The 19,794-nt window shown below is 40.5% G+C and overlaps 1 long non-coding RNA gene across 18 annotated transcripts in view; it reads left to right on the top strand.

Moving 5' to 3' along the window:
* Positions 1-19,794, top strand: part of LOC148778391 (uncharacterized) — a 222,511-nt gene that overhangs the window by 119,437 nt on the left and 83,280 nt on the right. For all 18 annotated transcript variants that reach the window (XR_016037063.1, XR_016037059.1, XR_016037069.1 and 15 more), the window contains one exon: positions 921-976. This is a non-coding gene — a long non-coding RNA (uncharacterized LOC148778391). The remainder of the gene's footprint in view (positions 1-920; positions 977-19,794) is intronic.

The raw sequence follows: 19,794 nt of genomic DNA, 5'->3' as shown, positions 1-19,794 counted from the left end.
AGAGAATCCTGGAACCACTGGCATCTAGATTGCAATTGCTCTGACATGCTCATGCAACAGTCTGCTGTTCATTTGGCTTGATCTTTAACCTGCCTGTGTGGTATCTCTGCCTGGGATTTCAGGAAGCATCTGTTGACCAAAGAAATGTGAATGCATTTGTCATGCTGGGTGGAGCAACTGTCCAGGTTGTCTGGCGACATACTTTAAATTGGAAATGAATCCGTAGGCTGATCTTCGTGACTTAAAGCTGACATATCAGCTTTGTTTATCATGAATCAGTATTGATGAAACATGACCATTTCCGGAACCTTAGTGAGATTAGACTTTTAGGAGTCAGCAGAATGAGGGACAGAACCTAGGCAGTTGTGAGTTCCCCCAGGGAAATGTCGCCTATTGGAGACTGTCTTTTAACTGCCACCTTTCCTAGGCAGCATCCTCTTTTTTGATGAATGCTTTTCCATTATCATTTTAAAAATTTTAGGTAAATCTATAATAGCTATATTCCCTGATTGTTTCTGTCTTTGGTACAGCAATTATTTAATTAACCCAGTGGAGCAAGGTGCCGCCACCTAAAAGAGAATTTCAGAGGGAAAGGAGTTTGAAAAGACAAATTAAATGTAGAAGGATTCAAAGTCAAGGAGAATCTTACCCTGCATTGTTTCCCTTTGTGTCTTTTTTTTTATGTCATGTTGATTTCTTTTTAAGTATTTGCTTTTCAAATCTCCTGTTACCAATATATATATAATGATATTGTCTTAATAGTTTTATTTAGGAACTCAGTAGAGTTAGGCAGGTGAAGTAATTTATTAAAGTTTAATGAAGCCCTGTTAGAACTCTCAAGTCTAGAAAATGTCAAACAATGATATAAAATGTATGCTTTTGTGACTACTCACTAACAATATTTTCCTCATCTTTTGCAGGAGAAAATGGGAAAAACAGAAGTACCTTTCATGGAACAGAATAAACCACTGAACAGGTAACTAAGTTATCAGGGGTTGGTACACATTAATTAGAGTTAATATTTGTGAACTCCTTAGGTGGTTACTTGGGCTTCCCTGGTGGCTTATCAGAAAAGAACCCACCTATAATGCAGGAGACTCGGGTTCAATCCCTGGGTCAGGAAGATCCCTTTGAGTAGAAAATGGCAACCCACTTCAGTATTCTTGCCTGAAGAATTCCATGGACAGAGGAGCCTAGTGGGCTACAGGCCATTGATCACAAAGAGTCAGACATGACTGCACACATATTGTCTGTCTCTAGAGGGTTACCTGGCACACAGTAGATAACCACGTAAGCGTTTGCTACTGTTAAGTTTCTGAAGTATACCTGAGCCTAAAGGCACTGATGCAATGGTCGTGAACTTGGGCAAACTCCAAGAGTTGGTGAGGGACAGGGAAGATTTGCGTGCTTCTGTCCACGGGGTCGTAAAGAGTCAGATTTGACTTGGTGACTGAACAACGAAGACAACAAACCTAAGCCTAAAACAAATAACTCATACAGCCAAAAACTACCCAACGGAAAGACGCTTTTTGCCCCTAAAGCAAGTGTGAGCATCACTGGTAGGTTCTCACATGGTCTCTGTGGGGCCCTGTGTGACATGGTCCCTGTAGCCTGAAAAGATTACTTTCTTAATCTCTGAGCACCCTTAAGTAGTTGAATCCACATTCAGTTTTGGTTTTGAGCACTCATTCATGACAACTTTGTAAGTTTCAGATCAGTTTCAATATTTTTGAAACAAAACAAACTCTTTATAAAATTCGTGAAGAGCTTATCATTTGGGGAGATGGCTTCGTCCAGAGGTAGCCACTGACATGGCGTGTGGATAGTTAGTAAAGACAGAGGGGATGGCATTAGAAACAGAATTCAACATTTTCTGATGATGCCAGTGATTACTTGGATAAAGAAGTTTCACACTGTTGGCCCAGCCCAGGTACTAACTTGACATCATAAAAGTGTCAGTATTATTGAGAACCTCCTGCCACATTCAACATACATTGATTATGTGCCAAGGACTGTGCTTGGTCTTAAGATTGCAAAGTTGAACACGTCATCTCTCTGCTCACCCACTCCGTCTCTCTGGACCTGCACTGGTTCCTGCCTTCTTTACCTCGCTGAAGGGAGACTGGGGTCTCCTGGCCAGAGGGATTATCTAGAGCCTCCCTGCCCTCTCACCTTCAGCTCTTCTGTCTCCCCCCAACTCCTATCACTCCCCTCTTTATTTAGGGTGAGGAGAAGAACTCTGGGAGTGGGGCCCCACAGTCTGGTTTGGTCACATCAGACATTTCCCTAGATGGCCTTCTTTCCCTGGACTTCTGGTTCGCAGTTTACGTAGTTCACTTAAATACTCATTGTTTTGTGATTTGCCATGCTCCCACTCTGGGATTGGGGTGTTATCTTTAGAGATCACTTTTGTTGAGAGGTGCTACAGATGATATTATTAACTTGAGAGAGGTGGGCACTGGTGGTATGCTTGGTGTGTTGCGGTTCTCAAACCTTTTTTATTGGAACCCTGGGAGGAAATACATGTCGCATTAGGACCCAGTGCACACACTTACCCATGTAGATGTGTGGTTTCCTGATACACCTTTACAGTGTGTGGGTTGTGATAGAAATTTCTAGTCTGTTGTATCTTCCACTGTTTCTTTTTTCTCATTTTAATGTTCCCCATAACCTACCAAATGGGTTTCATAACCTACCTAATCAGTAGTGCTTTTACAGATTTACAGCAAGCTTGTGCTATGGCAGGGGCACCTTTTTTCTTGCCTTTCTGTCCTCATTCTGTGGTCATGTGCACATCTGTTTTATCTCTAAACTCCCACTCCCCCAAAACCAGCCTGAACTTTATGTGCAGAACTCTGTTCTGCGTTTAGAAGTTTGCTTCTGTTTCTGTTTTCTCACACTTCATTCACTCCTCAACTTTCTTTCTGTTCAAACTTTGGCATTCCTCTCCTGACTAGTAGACAAGAATCTTCTATTTACCATTTCAAATAAGATAGATATCTATGTGCTGTTTGATCTTGCATAGTAAATACAACTTTTTTAAAGTAACACATATATTTTCTTTAATTTCGATGTTTATTTAGATCCCCATATTCAATTTCCCAGAAGCATAACTATTCTTATGCCCTGACATGATCCAGAAATCACAGAATTGTTCTAGTGGTGGGGTCTCCTGTACCCGTAGTCTTTGTTGGTGTCCTGGGCTGTGGAGAGACACTTGCTGGCCCAGATACAGTGCTGGATTGTTTTTCCGTCCTGAAGTCCATCAGACTGTCATTTTTAGGACCTTAAATTTTTATAGTGTGCTGGAAAGCTTGTAAATATATTGGAATGCATTGAAGTTACCTACTTTAATCACTTAATCTTCTCAAGCATTTTTAGGATTTCTGGCTCAACATCTAATAAACTGAAATACATTCATGCTATACCACTCAATCAAGGAGCTGATAACTAATGAGGGAAAAAGTTTTCATGGTAAAACTTGATTTCATACCTTCATGTGTTCTTAATAGAACTAGAAACTGATAGTTCAGTAAAGCATCCAACAAGCCAAGATCCATTCACAACGTTTGGAAATGACAATTCACTCTTCCAAGGTAGTTAAAAACTTCATTTTAAATGTAGGTGTGCTGCTTGATTTGTTAGAGGAGAGATACGTTTGATTCTTGTTTTAAGTCTAGTGTTGGAAAAACAAAAAGCTAAAATCTATTGCTTATCTGTTTGAACCCCTAATCACAGTATCATATTGATTTCTGAACAATGCTAGCAAAATTCTTATTGATTTCAGAGGCAAGTTTGTTTATAAAGGAATCATAATTATATATATCTAAGATTGCTCGGTATGTACAAGACATTTTAATGGTTATAATGTACAAAATGTTTTTTTTTTTAACCTAAGATAAACCAGTATTCACCTGTCTTTGGGGAATATTTCTAAAGTTTATAGGCAATGAATGAGACAGAATGTCCCAGTTTTCTGAGTTAAAAAGATCTCATTTGAGTAGTCATAGAAGTTTCTAAATATTTTGTTATAGAAGCCAAACCAGAGTCATTCATTTGCTTCTTTGAGTATGTTCTAATTTCAGTCATTAATGAATCCTTTTCATGTAATTATAAATATAGCATATTTGTCAAAACTTAGCCAAATGTTATATTATACTATACTGTATTATAATACTTAGTCATATATTACAGATTAACCCTCTCCTGTACTTTACAATTATTTTAAATGCCATATAGCATAATTTAGATTGTTTTGTAGTATCTAGGGTTTGAAAGTACTGTAGGAAGAGAACAAAGCAGACTTTGATAGCTAGTAGATGTTAAGGTGTATTTGTCAAAATCCTTTGAAAAAAATCCATGATCTAGGATTTCATTTTGATTTCCTCCCTCCCATTCTTTTTACTTTCTAAGGGATTTTAAAATGAATTATCAAGTATTTTTCCATTAAGTATGCAGAGCACACTCAATAATAAAAATTTCTGATGTTTTCTTCTTAGTCTTGATTAAGGGACACTAACTCCTTCCTGAACATCTGTTCCGCAGATATATTTATTCTTTCTTCTTTTACTCACTAATTTATTTGATTAAATCGGTGTAGCATTCTACAGCCATTCCCAGGTGGCACTAGTGGTAAAGAACCTGCCTGCCAATGCAGGAGACATAAGAGACGTAGGTTCGATTCTTGGTTTGGGAAGATCCCCTGGAGAAGGGCATGGCAGCCACTCCAGTATTCGTGTCTGGAGAATCCCATGGACAAAGGAGCCTGGCGGACTACCATCCATAAGGTCCCACAGAGTCAGCAACTTAGCACTCATGCACGTGGTTATTTATATCATTCGGGCTGGGACATAATGCATCATCTGAGCATACAAGAGCATCTCAAAAGGTGCAGGCGATGCAGCAGTACCTTTCTGGCAGTCACATCGTATCTCCAGACAGTCGAAGGCCAGTCCTAGGAACACGCCAGGGGGACTGGGTCTGGTGGTATGTGATCCAGAGCCACAAAAGTGACTATGCAGGGAATGGAAGAGCCTGTCTTGGAAAACCGAGTAAGCAGTTCACACATAAATAAGCCTCGAGGACGGAGCCCTCCTGCCTTTCCCTCGTCACAGCCCATCACGGCTGAGGGTGTCCCGGTCTTGATCTCGTGCTCACCCTTCCTACGGGCTCGTGTTCGTTCCTTTCCATTCTTTGTCCCCCGGCCTTCTGCAGTCCCTACTACTCGTGCCTCCCCAATGATTTCTTTCAAGTAACCTTATGAGCGGCCCTGCCGCTTCGATATGAGTTCTGAGTCTTCCCTCCGCTCCTTCTGTCCCCAGCCCGTGAGCTCACAGTGTTGGCACAGCAGAGGCCGGGGCAGGTGCTTGGAAAGCAGAGACAGGGAGAGAGAAGGAGAGTTCAGACAGACACCAGGAAACTACTTCGCTTGAACACCTACTTTTTGAAAGAATTAAGAAACCATAAAAACTTTTAGGGAATTTATTCTTTTATTAACAGTGAATTCTAATCTGTTTCCTGCCCTGCTCTTATTTAGTGCAAATGCACAAAACATGCCTAGAAGTCAGTAGAAAAACACCAGAGTGTATATACGTTAGCTTAGTCCCTTTAACCAGAAGCTTTGAGAGTTTCCAGAGGTGGGCGCTGATCCTTGCCGCCTGCCTGGCTCCATTCATAGGCATTTTGTGTCCCCTGCTGCCCCCATTACAGAAGGTAAACCACATGTCATAAGACAAGGTAATACTGGCTTCAGAGACTGGCAGGACTGAAAAGGATATTATTGATGGTTGAAGGGGTCAGATTATGGCACAAATATGAACAGTATTTGGGAACATAAACTACTGTGAGTTTAATAACTCCAGACAAGAACAAAATGTATTTTTAAAAGTATTTCATCCATGTCCAATTTTTCTGGCCATTTTCCTTTATTCATTTTCTGTGAGGGGGGAAACAAATGAAAATAGAAACTATTATTACCCCTATATTAAGGCACTTACATTGATCATTGGGCTTCCCTGGTGGCTCAGAGGTTAAAGCGTCTGCCTCCAATGCAGGAGACCCGGGTTCAATCCCTGGGTCGGGAAGATCCCCTGGAGAAGGAAACGGTAACCCACTCCAGTATTCTTGCTTGGAAAATCCCATGGATGGAGAAGCCTGGTAGGCTACAGTCCACGGGGTCGCAAAGATTCGGACACGACTGAGCGACGGAACGGAACGGATTGATCATGAAGAACATGAAAAGTCATATCGGGTAGCCAAGCACTTCTTTTAAAAGCGGGAATAAAAGAAACATAGCAAACATCAAGAGATGAAGTAGTGTATTATGGGTTGCTAGTTTTGAACTTCAGTGCTTAACTCACTAAAGCCTAAGCATGTTGTCAAGAAATGAAGTGAAATGCTTGGTTCATTCTAAGTACTTATTACTTGCAGCTACTATTGTCACATTGAGGATACTCAGGACATTCTTTTAGATGTGTTTTCAATAGTTCAAGATGGGTGTGTTTTGGTCTATCCTATTTTTCGGTGATAATTTGTATGGCAAAGAAAACAGTGAGGTTGATAGCCTTTACTGCGTATCTCCTATGTGCTAAGCATTGGGTGAAGAGGGTAAGGGGGGACGTACCATCAGCATTCCAGTTTTATAGAACGTGCTTGATAACAGAAGGTTCTTGTCAGTTCCCAGCAGAGACCATGCTCTTATCAGAGCCGAATGCTTGTTGGCCTTAAGTAATGTTGCAGCAATATTTCAAGGCTTAAAAAGCTTCTTGTTTTATATTGTTTATTAGCTGTGATAGATAGCCACAAAGGGAAATGTTCCTTATTAAAAGAGGGGGTTTTCACAGAGTAAAAAAGTAACTCAGATTTTCCTAAGCTTGAAGGATTACTTTCATATTTGATGTTAAAGATTTGTAAGTAAATATTTGTAGTTTGCAATCTACTGTTTAGTCCTCAAGGATAAAACAGTGTAATATTAAAAAATTGAAAGTAATATTCCCTTTTAAAATGTATATAGTCAACATGTTTCATATATTGCCTGAATATTTGTTATTTTCAGTTGTACATGATATAACTTGCTATTTCAGTAGGAAATGAACCTCTTAGGCAGACATATTCTGAAGGATTTCAGTATTGGGGGTTTGTCACATCAATAACTGAAAGAAAATAAATCCAGTATCTCTTGATTAAAGAGGTAAGTAAGTATATATGTATAATCAATTTTCAACTTACCACTTTAATGGAAGGGAACATTAGCATGGGTAATCAAAAGTTTTTAGCAACCAACACAGCCAGTTTTTTTCTTATTATAGCAAGGAAATAAAGGCTTAAATTCTCCTTTTTAAAGAAATTTTTTTTCTTTTCACAGTTACTTATCTTCTGTTTAGTTTTGCTTTGGGCTCTTTGGTTTCTGGAGTGCCCAGAGACAGCAGTGGATTTGAAAGTGGCTCGATATATATTTGTAAAATAGAGTAACCCTTGTCATCTAAAATATGTTGTAAATATTGTAAAACATTTGAATTAATATTCAATTACGTTATGGATTTTATTACATTTCCACTGTAGATTCAAATCCATTTGCCTATTCTTAACACTATATATGTCCAGGGTAAATCTTAACACTTGAATCTATTTAACAAGCCCTCCTTTCTCCCATCCCCCACTATTCCTATCTTTTTAAAGATGAAATTAGTATAGAATGACGATCAAAGATAGGTCACAGAATAATTTAAATTTGACCATCTGAATTTGGAATTGGAAGGAAAGTTAAAGGACATTTACCTTAACCTTTTCAATCTACAGACGAGGAAACTGAGATTGGATTGCACCATGCCACAGAATTGTTAAAGGGCAGAACTAATATAGGTAGACAGCATTTCTTCAACTGAAATTTTTAATGATTTTTTTAAGCTTTATTGAGATCTAATTGACAAATGATATTATCTTTAAAACATAACATCATCATGATTGATGAATATATACCTTGGGAAAGGATTCCCCTCACTTGAATAATTTTCAAAAATTAATTAATACTAAACCCTCAGCCTTTTTTTTTTTGTCTTTTAGCACACTACTTGGAAAGTGTGAGTCGTTTAGCAAAAGGTAGTGGAAAGCAAAGCCCACTCATACCAGATGCAGTGTTTTTTCCATTCTTCTCGATTAGGGGCAGCCTGATGGGTACAGATAGGAAAGAAAAAGAGAGACCCAGTCCTCACCTCAGTGTCCATGAGCGTTCTATGCGATCATTTTTAAACCTGGAACCACTTGCTTTTCTAACAGTAGTTGCTCCCTGAGGAGTTCCATGTCTTTCTCAGCGGCTTGTGGCCCTGTCCAGCCCAGAAAACAACACTCCTGATTCCTATATGCTAGGGAGGCCTCTGGCAGAGCCCCCTCCTGTTTAGAATATTATCATCCACATGATTATTTTACTGGTAGGAAAGCAGTTCTAGTGTTGTCCATTAGCTTAGAGTATTAGTGTGCTGGGCTTGCTGAGGTTACAGCTCTACGTTGGACTTCCTTCCCCCTAGCCCGTAAATCATTCTGCTTCCCAATTTATTAAAAAATTTAGTTCTTAGAACCAAGTTCTAGTCTCATGCAGATGGCACCAAATGAATGCTCCCGGTTCCAAGTACAGTTAATGAGACAGGGTAAACAAGGCAGGAAAATGCACATCATCACCAAAAAAACCCCATGTGTAATCCCACTAGTCAGAAGTGTCATGTTTGTCAAGTGCAGAGCTTACTACTCTTTTATCCAAAAATGTATCTTTCTTAGAAGCTGATTGACTAGATTAGTATATACTTGAGTCATACGTTTAAAAAAAAACTACAGAAAATGTACCCTGTGACCCATGTGAAAAGTATTGATTTTAGACACAATACCTGGTAGAAGTAAATAGTTTAATCAGACCTAGAAAAGAAGTAACCTGAATACACCTAAAAATAACCTAACAATTGAGATATAGTGCTAAATAGTAAAATCATATTTCTGCCTTCTAGTATTGTCTTGGCACCAGCATATACAGTTATTATTCAGTTAGAAATTTTATTTTGACAGCATTCTACCTGATACATATTTTTTCAAAAGGGTGGTAAACCATTGCCTTACTTCAAAAAATAATTTATTTGTTTGGCTGTGCTGGGTCTTAGTTGCAGTATGAGGGAACTTTAGTTGTGGCATGTGGGATCTAATTCCCTGACCAGGGATCAAACCTAGACCCCCTGCATTGGGAGTATGGAGTCTTCGTCACTGGACCACCAGGGAAGTCCTCCCTGCTTTTTGACAGATTTTTTGACAGACTCCTTAGGGAACATATATATAGCAAAGTGTCAAATGTGACAAATTGTGACAAAATGATTGTCACATTACACCTAAGCTTCAGAGTTTGTCTTAGTTATCTGAGTATTTCATTGCATTTTGAGAAAATCTTGAATTATCCTAATAATTAATCCTCCACATCACAATGTATAGTGCCAATCTTGTGGCCCGGTATAGTTGCCAGACAAAGACTTTAATGTCATTTGGCTTTTGTTTCAGAATTCGTTTGCACTGGTTATTTCAATTCAGATTAAATAAGAGGAGGAATAGTACTTCCTTTTCCTTCCAATATGTGGCTGCTGCTGCTGCTGCTAAGTCACTTCAGTCGTATCCGACTCTGTGTGACCCCATAGACGGCAGCCCACCAGGCTCCCCCGTCCCTGGGATTCTCCAGGCAGGAACACTGGAGTGGGTTGCCATTTCCTTCTCCAGTGTGTGAAAGTGGAAAGTCAAAAGTGAAGTCGCTCAGTCGTGTCGTGGAAACATACAGTATTTGTGTGTGCATGTGTGCGTGCGTGCGCTCAGTTTGTCCAGTTCTTTGTGAACCCATGGACTGTAGCCCGCCAGGCTCATCTGTCCATGGGATTCTCCAGGCAGGAATACTTGAGTGGATTGCCGTGCCCTCCTCCAGGGGATCTTCCTGACCCAGGGATTGAACCTGAGTCCCTTGCGTCTCCTGCATTGGCAGGCGGGTTCTTTACTGTGGTGCTGCTGGCACGCATCTGATACTCAGCCTTCAAACAGTCCTGTTTTGAGTTCTTAGGTAGCTAGGAAAGGTAACCATGCTACCAGGAATAAAGTTGATTTTTACTTATTACCTGTGTAGATCCTATCTTTGCTGCTGCTGCTGCTAAGTCGCTTCAGTTGTATCCAATTCTGTGCGACCCCATAGACGGCAGCCCACCAGGCTCCCTGTCCCTGGGATTCTCCAGGCAAGAACGCTGGAGTGGGTTGCCATTTCCTTCTCCAGTGCAGGAAAGTGAAAAGTGAAAGTGAAGTCGCTCAGTCGTGTCTGACCCTTAGCGACCCCATGGACTGCAGCCTACCAGGCTCCTCCATCCATGGGATTTTCCAGGCAAGAGTACTGGAGTGGGGCGCCACTGCCTTCTCCAGATCCTATCTTTAGGGCTTACTATATCACCAGAAGACAAGGGTGGGTAGATGGAAGAAAGAGAAATCCTTAGTAGTGGGTTGGCCCATAACATCTAATGGACAAGCCAGATGAATTTGGGCCAACCTGTAATTCTTTCATATTTCTCTAAAACATGATGGTTTGCTTGCCACAGTGTATATTATACCTGCAATTGCATTGGATCTTACTTGAAACCAGTGAGGGGAGTCACACAAGTGGGTACAAAGAAAAAGGTACCCCCTCCACAAGCTCTGTATCACTCAGACTGGCTTTGCTCACCATGGCTACAGGATATGGAGGGTGTCAGGAATGACTGACTATTAGAAAAGTTTTAAGTGCCAGCACCTGAGAATGAATTCTCTTTTAACTTCTAAATAAATGAGAGTAATATCATCACAGAAAAGTAGGGACCCACTCAGTCACATTCTTACATGTTTTCTCGGGAGGGAAGAAGGGTTGAGTTTGAACTAATTTTCTGGGAATTGTGTTTAGAATGCATCCAGGGTATCAAAGTGTAAAGGGGTATGCTGCCTCTGGCCTGGATTGTGGTGTCTACTTTACTAGCCAGAGAAACGAGGACAGTCAGCAAAGCCTGGGCAGGAGTGTTCATGGTGTAAGTTTGCCTCTGGGCTCCAGTTTCCCCAGGGCCACAGTCTCTTGGTTATGCGTGATTGTGCTCTTAACTGTTAAGGATACTATGCATTAAAAGTGAGGACTCTGGATCCAGACTTCTTAGGTTCAGATACTGGCTTTGCCGCTTAGGCAACTGACTTAATTTCTCAAATTCTTCATTTATAAAACAGGGCTAATACTACTATTTAACTTTCTGGGTTTATTAAGAGGATCAGATGAGTAAATGGGCTTCCTTGGTGACTCAGACGGTAAAGAATTCACCTGCCAATGCAGGAGACCCAGGTTCTATCCCTGGGTCGGGAAAATCTCCTGGAGAAGGAAATGGCAACCATCTCCAGTATTCTTGCCTGGAAAATCCCATGGACAGAGGAGCCTGGCCGAGCTACCATCCATGGGGTTGCAAATAGTCGGACATGACCTAGCAACTAACAGTTTCAAAGTGCTTAGAACACTATCAGGTACACAATAAACAATGAGTATGTATTAGCTGTTATTACGTGACCCTATTTAATTGTTTAAATAATATGATCCTCCATAACCCTTATGTAGGGAAAATAGACACTTAATTGGATGAATGAGTAAATAACAACTTGCATAGTATCTTTATAATTATTGATTGGTTATGTAAAAGCATTTTGGTTTGTGAGTTAGTTTCCAAGATAAAGTTATGGAGGCACCACACTAATTAAATTGCATCCACCCATGATCCTCCTACCTCATCTCAAACATGATCCTTCATCTTCTTTCTAATAAACCATTTTCTTTCTTGGAACTCACAAAAAAAAGATTATGTTTTGCATCAGGAAAAAATACACACAACACAGATAAGTGAAACAGTACTTTAAGAACTAATAGTTGCACTAAGTGCAGTGAGCTCTTGTTTTCTATTTTATTCTCGTTTCATTTTTGTAAAAGTGTTGCTTCTAGTGCATTGAAATTATTTTACAGCCCGTTAATGGATTACCCAGCAATTTGAAGAACATTGCCTATTGTTCACTGCCAATTTGACTCTTGTCCAGAACCAAAAGAGAGGGGATACCTTTGATTATAACCAATATTCCCTTCCTTTGCATTTTCTTTCCTAACTTCCCCTGTTAGTGGAGCTGAGATTCCCCAGCTTTAAACACACACACACACACATTTAAAGACCAGCCTGTTTAGTAACGATAGAGTTTGCATTGTGTTGTCATGTAAAAGGACTTTAAGCTTTACTGCATTTCAGATTCACTTTTAACACATTTGTAATATTAAAATGCATAGAGCTCATGTAAGATAGGATCCAATAATCATTTTCAGGAAAGAGTTTCAGACTAGGTGTGATAATAGTAACAGATTTCTCAGATTGTGATACCTAACTTCTACTCTGTCCCAGTCCTCCCCAATTAAATAAGGCATTAAGAATGTCATGCAGAAAAGTGACTTTATCGATAGAGCGGAGCACTAGAGAGCTGTTGGCATCCAGAGCTGTCCATAGGCTCCAGTGTGTCCCTCTGGACCCAGCACCAGTTCCTGGGCACTGACTGCTTAGAGCTGTTTGTGCGCTGTGACCATGAAGCTGAACACACAGCACTACCTACCCCCTGCTGGACCCCAACTCTTCTCACCAGCTGAGTCACCAGCCAGACCAAATAACCTACTTCTTTGAAAGACAGACAACCAAAACCTGACCACATTTACCACACAAGTCCTTACCCATGACCAGTTGCATGTTGCCTTTGGTCAGCCCGCAACACCCTGCTCCACATAGCAGCCAAGCTGTCCTGACTCCAGTGCTGTGTCTAATCCAACACCTTTTCCATCAACCTTGGTGGAAGTCTGAATATTACATTCTCTTCCTACCCTGCCCACCCACCTTTGGCCCTTAGTCTTTGTTAAATCAATACATATTCCTTCATCACATTTCAGGTAAACCTCTTCTAAGACTTTTTCTTTATTCCCTCTGATTTTTGGAGAGCCCCCAAAGGTGCTAGTCATAGCTGATAAGTCAGGAGTAGGGATATGATCATTTTCAAGAGGAAAGAACGTGGTATATTTGAAGGTAGCATAAAACGTAATAGTGTAATCCACTTTCAGATCTCTTTAAGTGTCTTAGTCAATTTCATCCTTTTCCAATTATACGTTCCTTCACACTTGCATAGAGAAAGAAAAAGCATTCTTGGTTTGTTTTATTCCTTATATAATTGTTGGTTTTGCAACACAGTTCCAGTATACATCTCATTTTCAGATATGTGTGTGTGTTAGTCATTCAGTCATCTCCAACTCTTTGTGACCCCATGGACTGTAGCCCACCAGAGCTTTGGGGCCTTTTCCCTATCCAAGCTGGTTGGTCCCACATGACTCAGGACAGACCCCTTCACTCTGGCCACTTTCTCACACGGACACTTGAAATGTGATGACTTTGGCTAGTGCAACATACTGTCTTTTTTTAAGACTGGGAAATGTCAGTCAGAAAATGTTTAAAGAGAAAGGGCTAGTACATTTTCCTGATGGTAGAATTTTAGTGGTATTGGATTTTCCTGAAGTCATTTCAAACTGTGCTGTCTGCTGTCCTGCTATTAATATTATACTTTTTAAAATAATGGTTACCTTCAGTTCAGTTCAGTCGCTCAGTCATGTCTGACTCTTTGCGACCCCATGAATCACAGCACGCCAGGCCTCCCTGTCCATCACCAACTCCCGGAGTTCACTCAAACCCATGTCCATCGAGTCGGTGATGCCATCCAGCCATCTCATTCTCTGTCGTCCCCTTCTCTTCCTGCCCCCAATCCCTCCCAGCATCAGAGTCTTTTCCAGTGAGTCAGCTCTTCGCATGAGGTGGCCAAAGTACTGGAGTTTCAGCTTTAGCTTCAGTCCTTCCAGTGAACACCCAGAACTGATCTCCTTTAGAATGGACTGGTTGGATCTCCTTGCAGTCCAAGGGACTCTCAAGAGTCTTCTCCAGCACCACAGTTCAAAAGCATCAATTCTTCGGCGATCAGCTTTCTTCACAACAACTCTTTAAATTCATTCCTCATTTTTAATCTCAGGGTAATACTTTTTTTTGCTAGAGTTTTAGTATATAGTCTGCAACTTACCATACCATTGGTAGCAAGCTAAAGGCCACTGTGAAAGTGGAGTAATACATCATGACTGTAGTCTCACTCATTGAAAATGCACTATTCTGACACAGTTTTGTGTTTAAAATGACCTTGAACTTGCAAATATGCTTATTGTTGCCAGTAGAGAAACCAATAGAGATTATAATTTTTCCGTTAGGGTCCACAAAAACCAAATATGCAACAGAATTCCTAAGCTTCGTGTAGTCCACAGCATTTGAAGGAGAAGTTGACATCATTTTTAACAATTTTTATATATTCCCCCCTTTGAGAGAGAAAGGCATGCATAGAATAAAATGATAAAGTATACATTTAAAAAATCATTAAGATCTGAGAAAAGATAAAACAGAGCCCTTGGGGTTTGGCAGTGTTGCCTCAGTGGCCACCTGGAGGGGTGAGATGAGTCAGCCGGCCCAGATCAGGAGGGCCTGCATCCTGTAGCCCACCACATCAACGAGGGTGCTCTGCTTTCATCTGGTGCCTGGAGCGGGCTTTCACCTAAGATTTCGTTGCGGGGAGGGCTTCCAATAGCAACATGCAAGTTTGAGAACTCCTGCCCCGATAGATGCAAATTTACCTGTTTTAGGCGAAACAGTTGGAATACAACACCAAATACACTAGGTCAGCTCATAGTAAAAATTAAAGCTCTGAAGTCAGCTTCCTTACAGCCCTGTCTGTGTTAAGAGTGTCAGAGTGTGTAGTCATTCTGAGATGCAGTGGGGGAGCACTTGGAAAAGCTTGTTCATAGACATACTGTTTTCTCCGTTGAGCTCCCCTCATCCAGAAAGCTTTCTTAGAAACTCTTTGCATATTGCAGGAACAGGTAAAAACCTTTTTTATTTAGTAAAACATAGTTTTCATCCTGGTTGGTGATGGTCAAATAACATTTTTCTGTCCATTATAAAAAAAAAAATGATGTCCATTTATAATGGTGTCTCTGCCCTCTGCCCAGCACTTTGCACTGAAGTGAATTGACAGGTTAAAATGGAGAACAGGTGATGGAAAAGGACTCCGAGTTTTCCGAAAGTTCACACAATCTTTTGTTGGATAAAGAAAGAGTCAAGAATAAGAAATATGGAAAGATGATATCATTTTAAATGCATCTGACAGTGTTTTCTTCTTTTTAAAAGTCTTTTCTGTTTAGCAGATAATGGAGGTGGAGGTGGGCACACAGGGCCAACATGAAGTCTACCATAGAGAATCCACTGCTGGCCGATCCCTACCATTAGACATGGACGCCAGGTTTATGTGTTCATACCCTTGTGATGAAGGGCTTTTTTTGTTTGTTTATTTTTGTCTTTGGTGAGACTCCCGCGGCACAGCAAACAGTCTATATAGTTCTTGATGGGTGCCTGGAACATCATGAGCAGTCAGTTTTTAGCAGTGTGTTTTTCTGTTTTCCAGTGGTAGCATCTTTTAATGTAATGTTCACATTTGGCATCAAGTACTGAGTTTCTCAGCTTCTGCAGTTCAAGCTTTTGTCTCTCAGAGAGAGGTGGCAGGGAGGAAAGGCCAGGTGAACCCAGGCAGGCTCTCCTCTTCCCTGGAATTAAAGCCTCAGGACTGAGGCGGCCTCAGTGTGACTGTTGCCCCTGATTTCAGCAGGAGTCAGAGACAAAATAACCGAATGCTCAGGAAGATAGCAGCAGTTGTCATCAGCTGTTCCACTGACTGGGGGAAAAAACTGATCTTCCAACTTTAAAGGATTTAAAGGTAACCTGGAATGCTTGTTATCATGCAGATCGCTGGGCTCCACCCCATAGACTGAGTCAGCCTTAGGTTATCTTGATACACATGGTCCAAGAGCTGCGTGTTGAAAACCCCTAGTTCTAAGAAGATAGTTACACTATTGCTCCATTATTCTTGGTTTTAATTTCTTGGTTGATCATCAGTGTAGCATGAAGTCTAAATTTCTTTTGAGAATTTTTACCATTCTTCCTTGGTAATTCTGAGCCCCGAAACCATGGCTTGGGATTCTTGGCTTAAAAACATGTGTACTGTGCCTGTACTTCTGTATAACTCTTACGTAGCCACATAACACAAAAAACTTTGGCAGTGGCATGAGATTTACTTGTAAACTGCAGCGTCGACACGGTTCCTTCTTCACTGACTTCGCCTGATGAGGGAGTCCTCTCTCACTGTGGTGTGTTCTCCTCGTGGTTTCCGCAGCGTTGGGGAGAGTGCCAGAGAAAAAAACGAACCCTGTCTAGCTTTTACTCACTCAGACTGGTGTGTCTTTCGTCTTTCGGAGATGGGATATGAGAGGCATGCCCCGAAGGTGGCAAATCAGACTTCTACACGCGTTACCTGCGCTTAGCCAATAGCTTCCTCAGAACGTGTATATTATGATGTGCAGTTTCATTCATCAAGGGGATTTCGGACTCCAGCAGCAAACAGCCTTGAGTCGTGGGTGACTTCTGGGCTTTGTTCTTTGCATCGACTCCTCCATAGTAGCAAGAAAGTGCATCTGGCTGTTAGAAGAATTAATGGGAATCCAGGTAAGGGTTAAATGGAGAAATCATTCCTTTTTTTTTTTCCTTTGGGTGTATTTGAGATTTTAGAAAAATTATTTTAGTCCTTTGTTTGGGAAGAGCTCAGAACTACTTGTCTGAAGTTTTTCCCTCTGAGTTGCTTTATAGTATTACCTTGTATATCAGCATACCTTTGATGTGAAATCTACCCTCTTCAAATTGTAGTTTCATTTTCCAATATTAAAGTATAGGATTCCATTTTTCTTTCTGTGCATGAAATTTTTAAAATAAAGTAACTATAGTTGCTAAGATACAAATTACACATAGGTCCCTAGTTTAGAACTGAAGGCTCATTTTTTTTTTTTAGGAAGTGTGCTTTAAAAGTTGGGCAGGGAAAATCGGTGTTTGCATATGATTTATGAAACAATGATGTTAAAAATATATCAGACTTTCCCTTATGTCAAAGGTCAAATTTTGAGGCATGCCGCTTAATCTGTTCTGAGGAAGGGGCCCTGAGACCTCTCCCCCTGCCACTCCCCACGTTTTCTCCTGGTGGCACGAGCTCCTCTTCTCTCCCCAGGCAGGGGTTCAGTCTGTGTACATTCAGCGCAGTGGCATTTTTCTTGAAGAAGTGACTAAGACTTCTTGGATGAATTCTCTCTTTGAAAGAGGAGGTAGAATTGCATCAGAAAGGCAATTACAGTAAATGGCTCCCCCCTCCTTCCTGTAATGACCACATATGAAAGAATGCATTAATTCTTGTTTTGAGGAAATGAGAGTTATAGCGTTCTGTGGAAAACTCCCGTCTCATCATTAATTAACTAGATTTGAATGCTAAAAATCCCAGAGTCAGTATCACTTTGTGCTATCTAAATAAATGTCACAGAGATACAGTTTTTCATTCCACCCTCTATATGGAGTCACCAATTATCTTGAATTCATAAAGAGGAAATAATGTCGAATATGGCTACAGTTAATGGCATAAGCTTAAACTGATTTTATTTTTCTTAAGTGTGACGTGTGTGGCTGGTTTTGTTCTTCAGGATTTAATTCTCTGTGGTAGAATATGAAGGCTAGAAGGAAACTCCCGTAGGTCATCAGCCAGGGGTTCTTGTGGAAACAGTGCTGCCCCCTAGAGGACGTAGTAGGAATTTGGTGCCGTGTTTTGTTCTACAGTGAAGGGCATTGAATGGGTGGGGATCAGAGATTTTAAATGTTCCCCGCTGGAAAAGACAGAAAGAATTACCTTGTATCCCACATCAGTTTCAGTTCCCCCGTTGGAGAATTCATGCAGTGACAGTGAGTTTGTAATCGTCCCAACTTAGACCTAAATCCATTTTGTATAAAAATAGAAGATAACTTTTGCATACTTTTAATACACACAGGATGTACTCATTTTCATTCTGATGTCCACCTCACCTCTTCTATTTTGTTTTCCATGTACTTTTAATAAAGAAAGCTTATGATTTGACTTCTCTTAATCCAAGTGTCCTTTATAAGTAAGTGATAATGATCTATTTCATTATATAGTTAATGGGACCTGGAAATTATTTACTTACTGAAATATGTAGTGTTTTTATTATAAATTGCTTTTCTTTTAGGTTCTCCTTCACGTTACATTCAGGGTATTATATTGATGTTTTTAAAATATATGTATACTAGGTAATGTTTATCAATGAGGTGTATTTCAGAATAGTGAATAGAAATAGAATTTTTGGTTATTAAAAAGAAAGCTTTTGGACTAGTGGGGTTTTGAGCCAGTGATCCAGTCCCTCTCTCCAGTTCCAGGAGGGACAGTTTGCAAATCACCCAGATGGGAGGGATACTTGTCTTCTATGTGAAGACCTCCAGGAACAATGTCACATGTTCTACATTAATATGTTTTCATATTTTGAAGTCTTCACATTAAGCTAGTTCTTATTAATACTTTCCTGGAGTTTTTATCATGTCACTCTAAAAATACCGTCTTTGGTCTCTCCGTTTCTGTAGGGAAGGACAGACAAATATGGAGAGAAGCTCATAGGTAATCTTGCAAACTCACACAGGAGTTAAAAACAGACTCAGATTTTCTTGAAAAATGAGGCTTTGTGTCACCATCTTCTTTCCAGCAACATATTTCATATGTGCCATTTTAAACTTCTGGCTATAAATTTATAGCATGTCTTATGTAAGAAGGCATTGTCTGTGTCATAGGATTGTGTTATCGGAGTCACAGCTGTGAGGTCAGGGTACCCAGGCACCTGCATGCAATACTCACTGATACTTGTTTGGGGTCATGTTTTTAATTCTGACCTTTTTTTTTTTTTTGGATTGCTATTTCTTGTGCATTTTGGGGGTGTTTCTTTTTTCTTACATGAATATGATTATGAACATGCTCAGTCATGTCTAACTCTGTGGCCCCATGAACTGTAGCCCACCAGGCTCCTCTGTCCATGGGACTCTCCAGGCAAGAGTACTGGGGTGGGTTGCCATTTGCTCCTCCAGAGGATCTTCCCAACCAGGGATTGAACCTGTGTCTCTTGCATCTCCTGCATTGGCAGGTAGATTCTTTAACACTGAGCCACCAGGGAAGCCCATGGGTATGTTTATTGCTTCTCAAATATTTTTTTAGGGACACTAATAAAAGTTGTTTTGAGGGTTCTTGGTGAAATATCTTTGCTGCTTTGAATTTTCTGTTTCTTCCGGTGTCTTTTTGTTGCTTATCTTGGTTTTCCACTTTCCTGTCGCAGGCTTTCTTTAAGTGTATATTTATCCTTAACTCTTCACTCATACAAAGATGAGATGGCCTTAAGGCTGCCAGGGCTTTGTCTGTTGGGTGCATCTTGCTTCCCTCTGGTGGCAGCCAGCCCTCGTGTAGAGAGTTGCTAAGCATCAGAGTGAAGAGGACTTGACTTGGGGGTTTTCAGAATCACATTGGCTGTTTAGTTCTCACTAGACATTGTGTTTCATTTCTTTAGAGACTCATGTCCCTTTTTTAAATTTTAGTTTTTGCCTGGGGGTACCTATAAGGTTTGTTGTTAGTTATAAAGACAGGAATTAGGTATGGAAGTAGCAATTCTTGATGCTTTGACTTCTCAGTTAATCTTCTTTCTGCCCTTTTTTATCATCTCTAGTCCATATCACAACTTGCTTTTTCTGAGTCTAGAGCCTT

This window comes from Moschus berezovskii, chromosome 3 (assembly GCF_049115385.1).
Source record: "Moschus berezovskii isolate FMDL1 chromosome 3, NW_MosBer_1.0, whole genome shotgun sequence".
Lineage (NCBI taxonomy): Eukaryota > Metazoa > Chordata > Mammalia > Artiodactyla > Moschidae > Moschus > Moschus berezovskii.
This window is presented reverse-complemented; position numbering and strand designations above follow the sequence as displayed.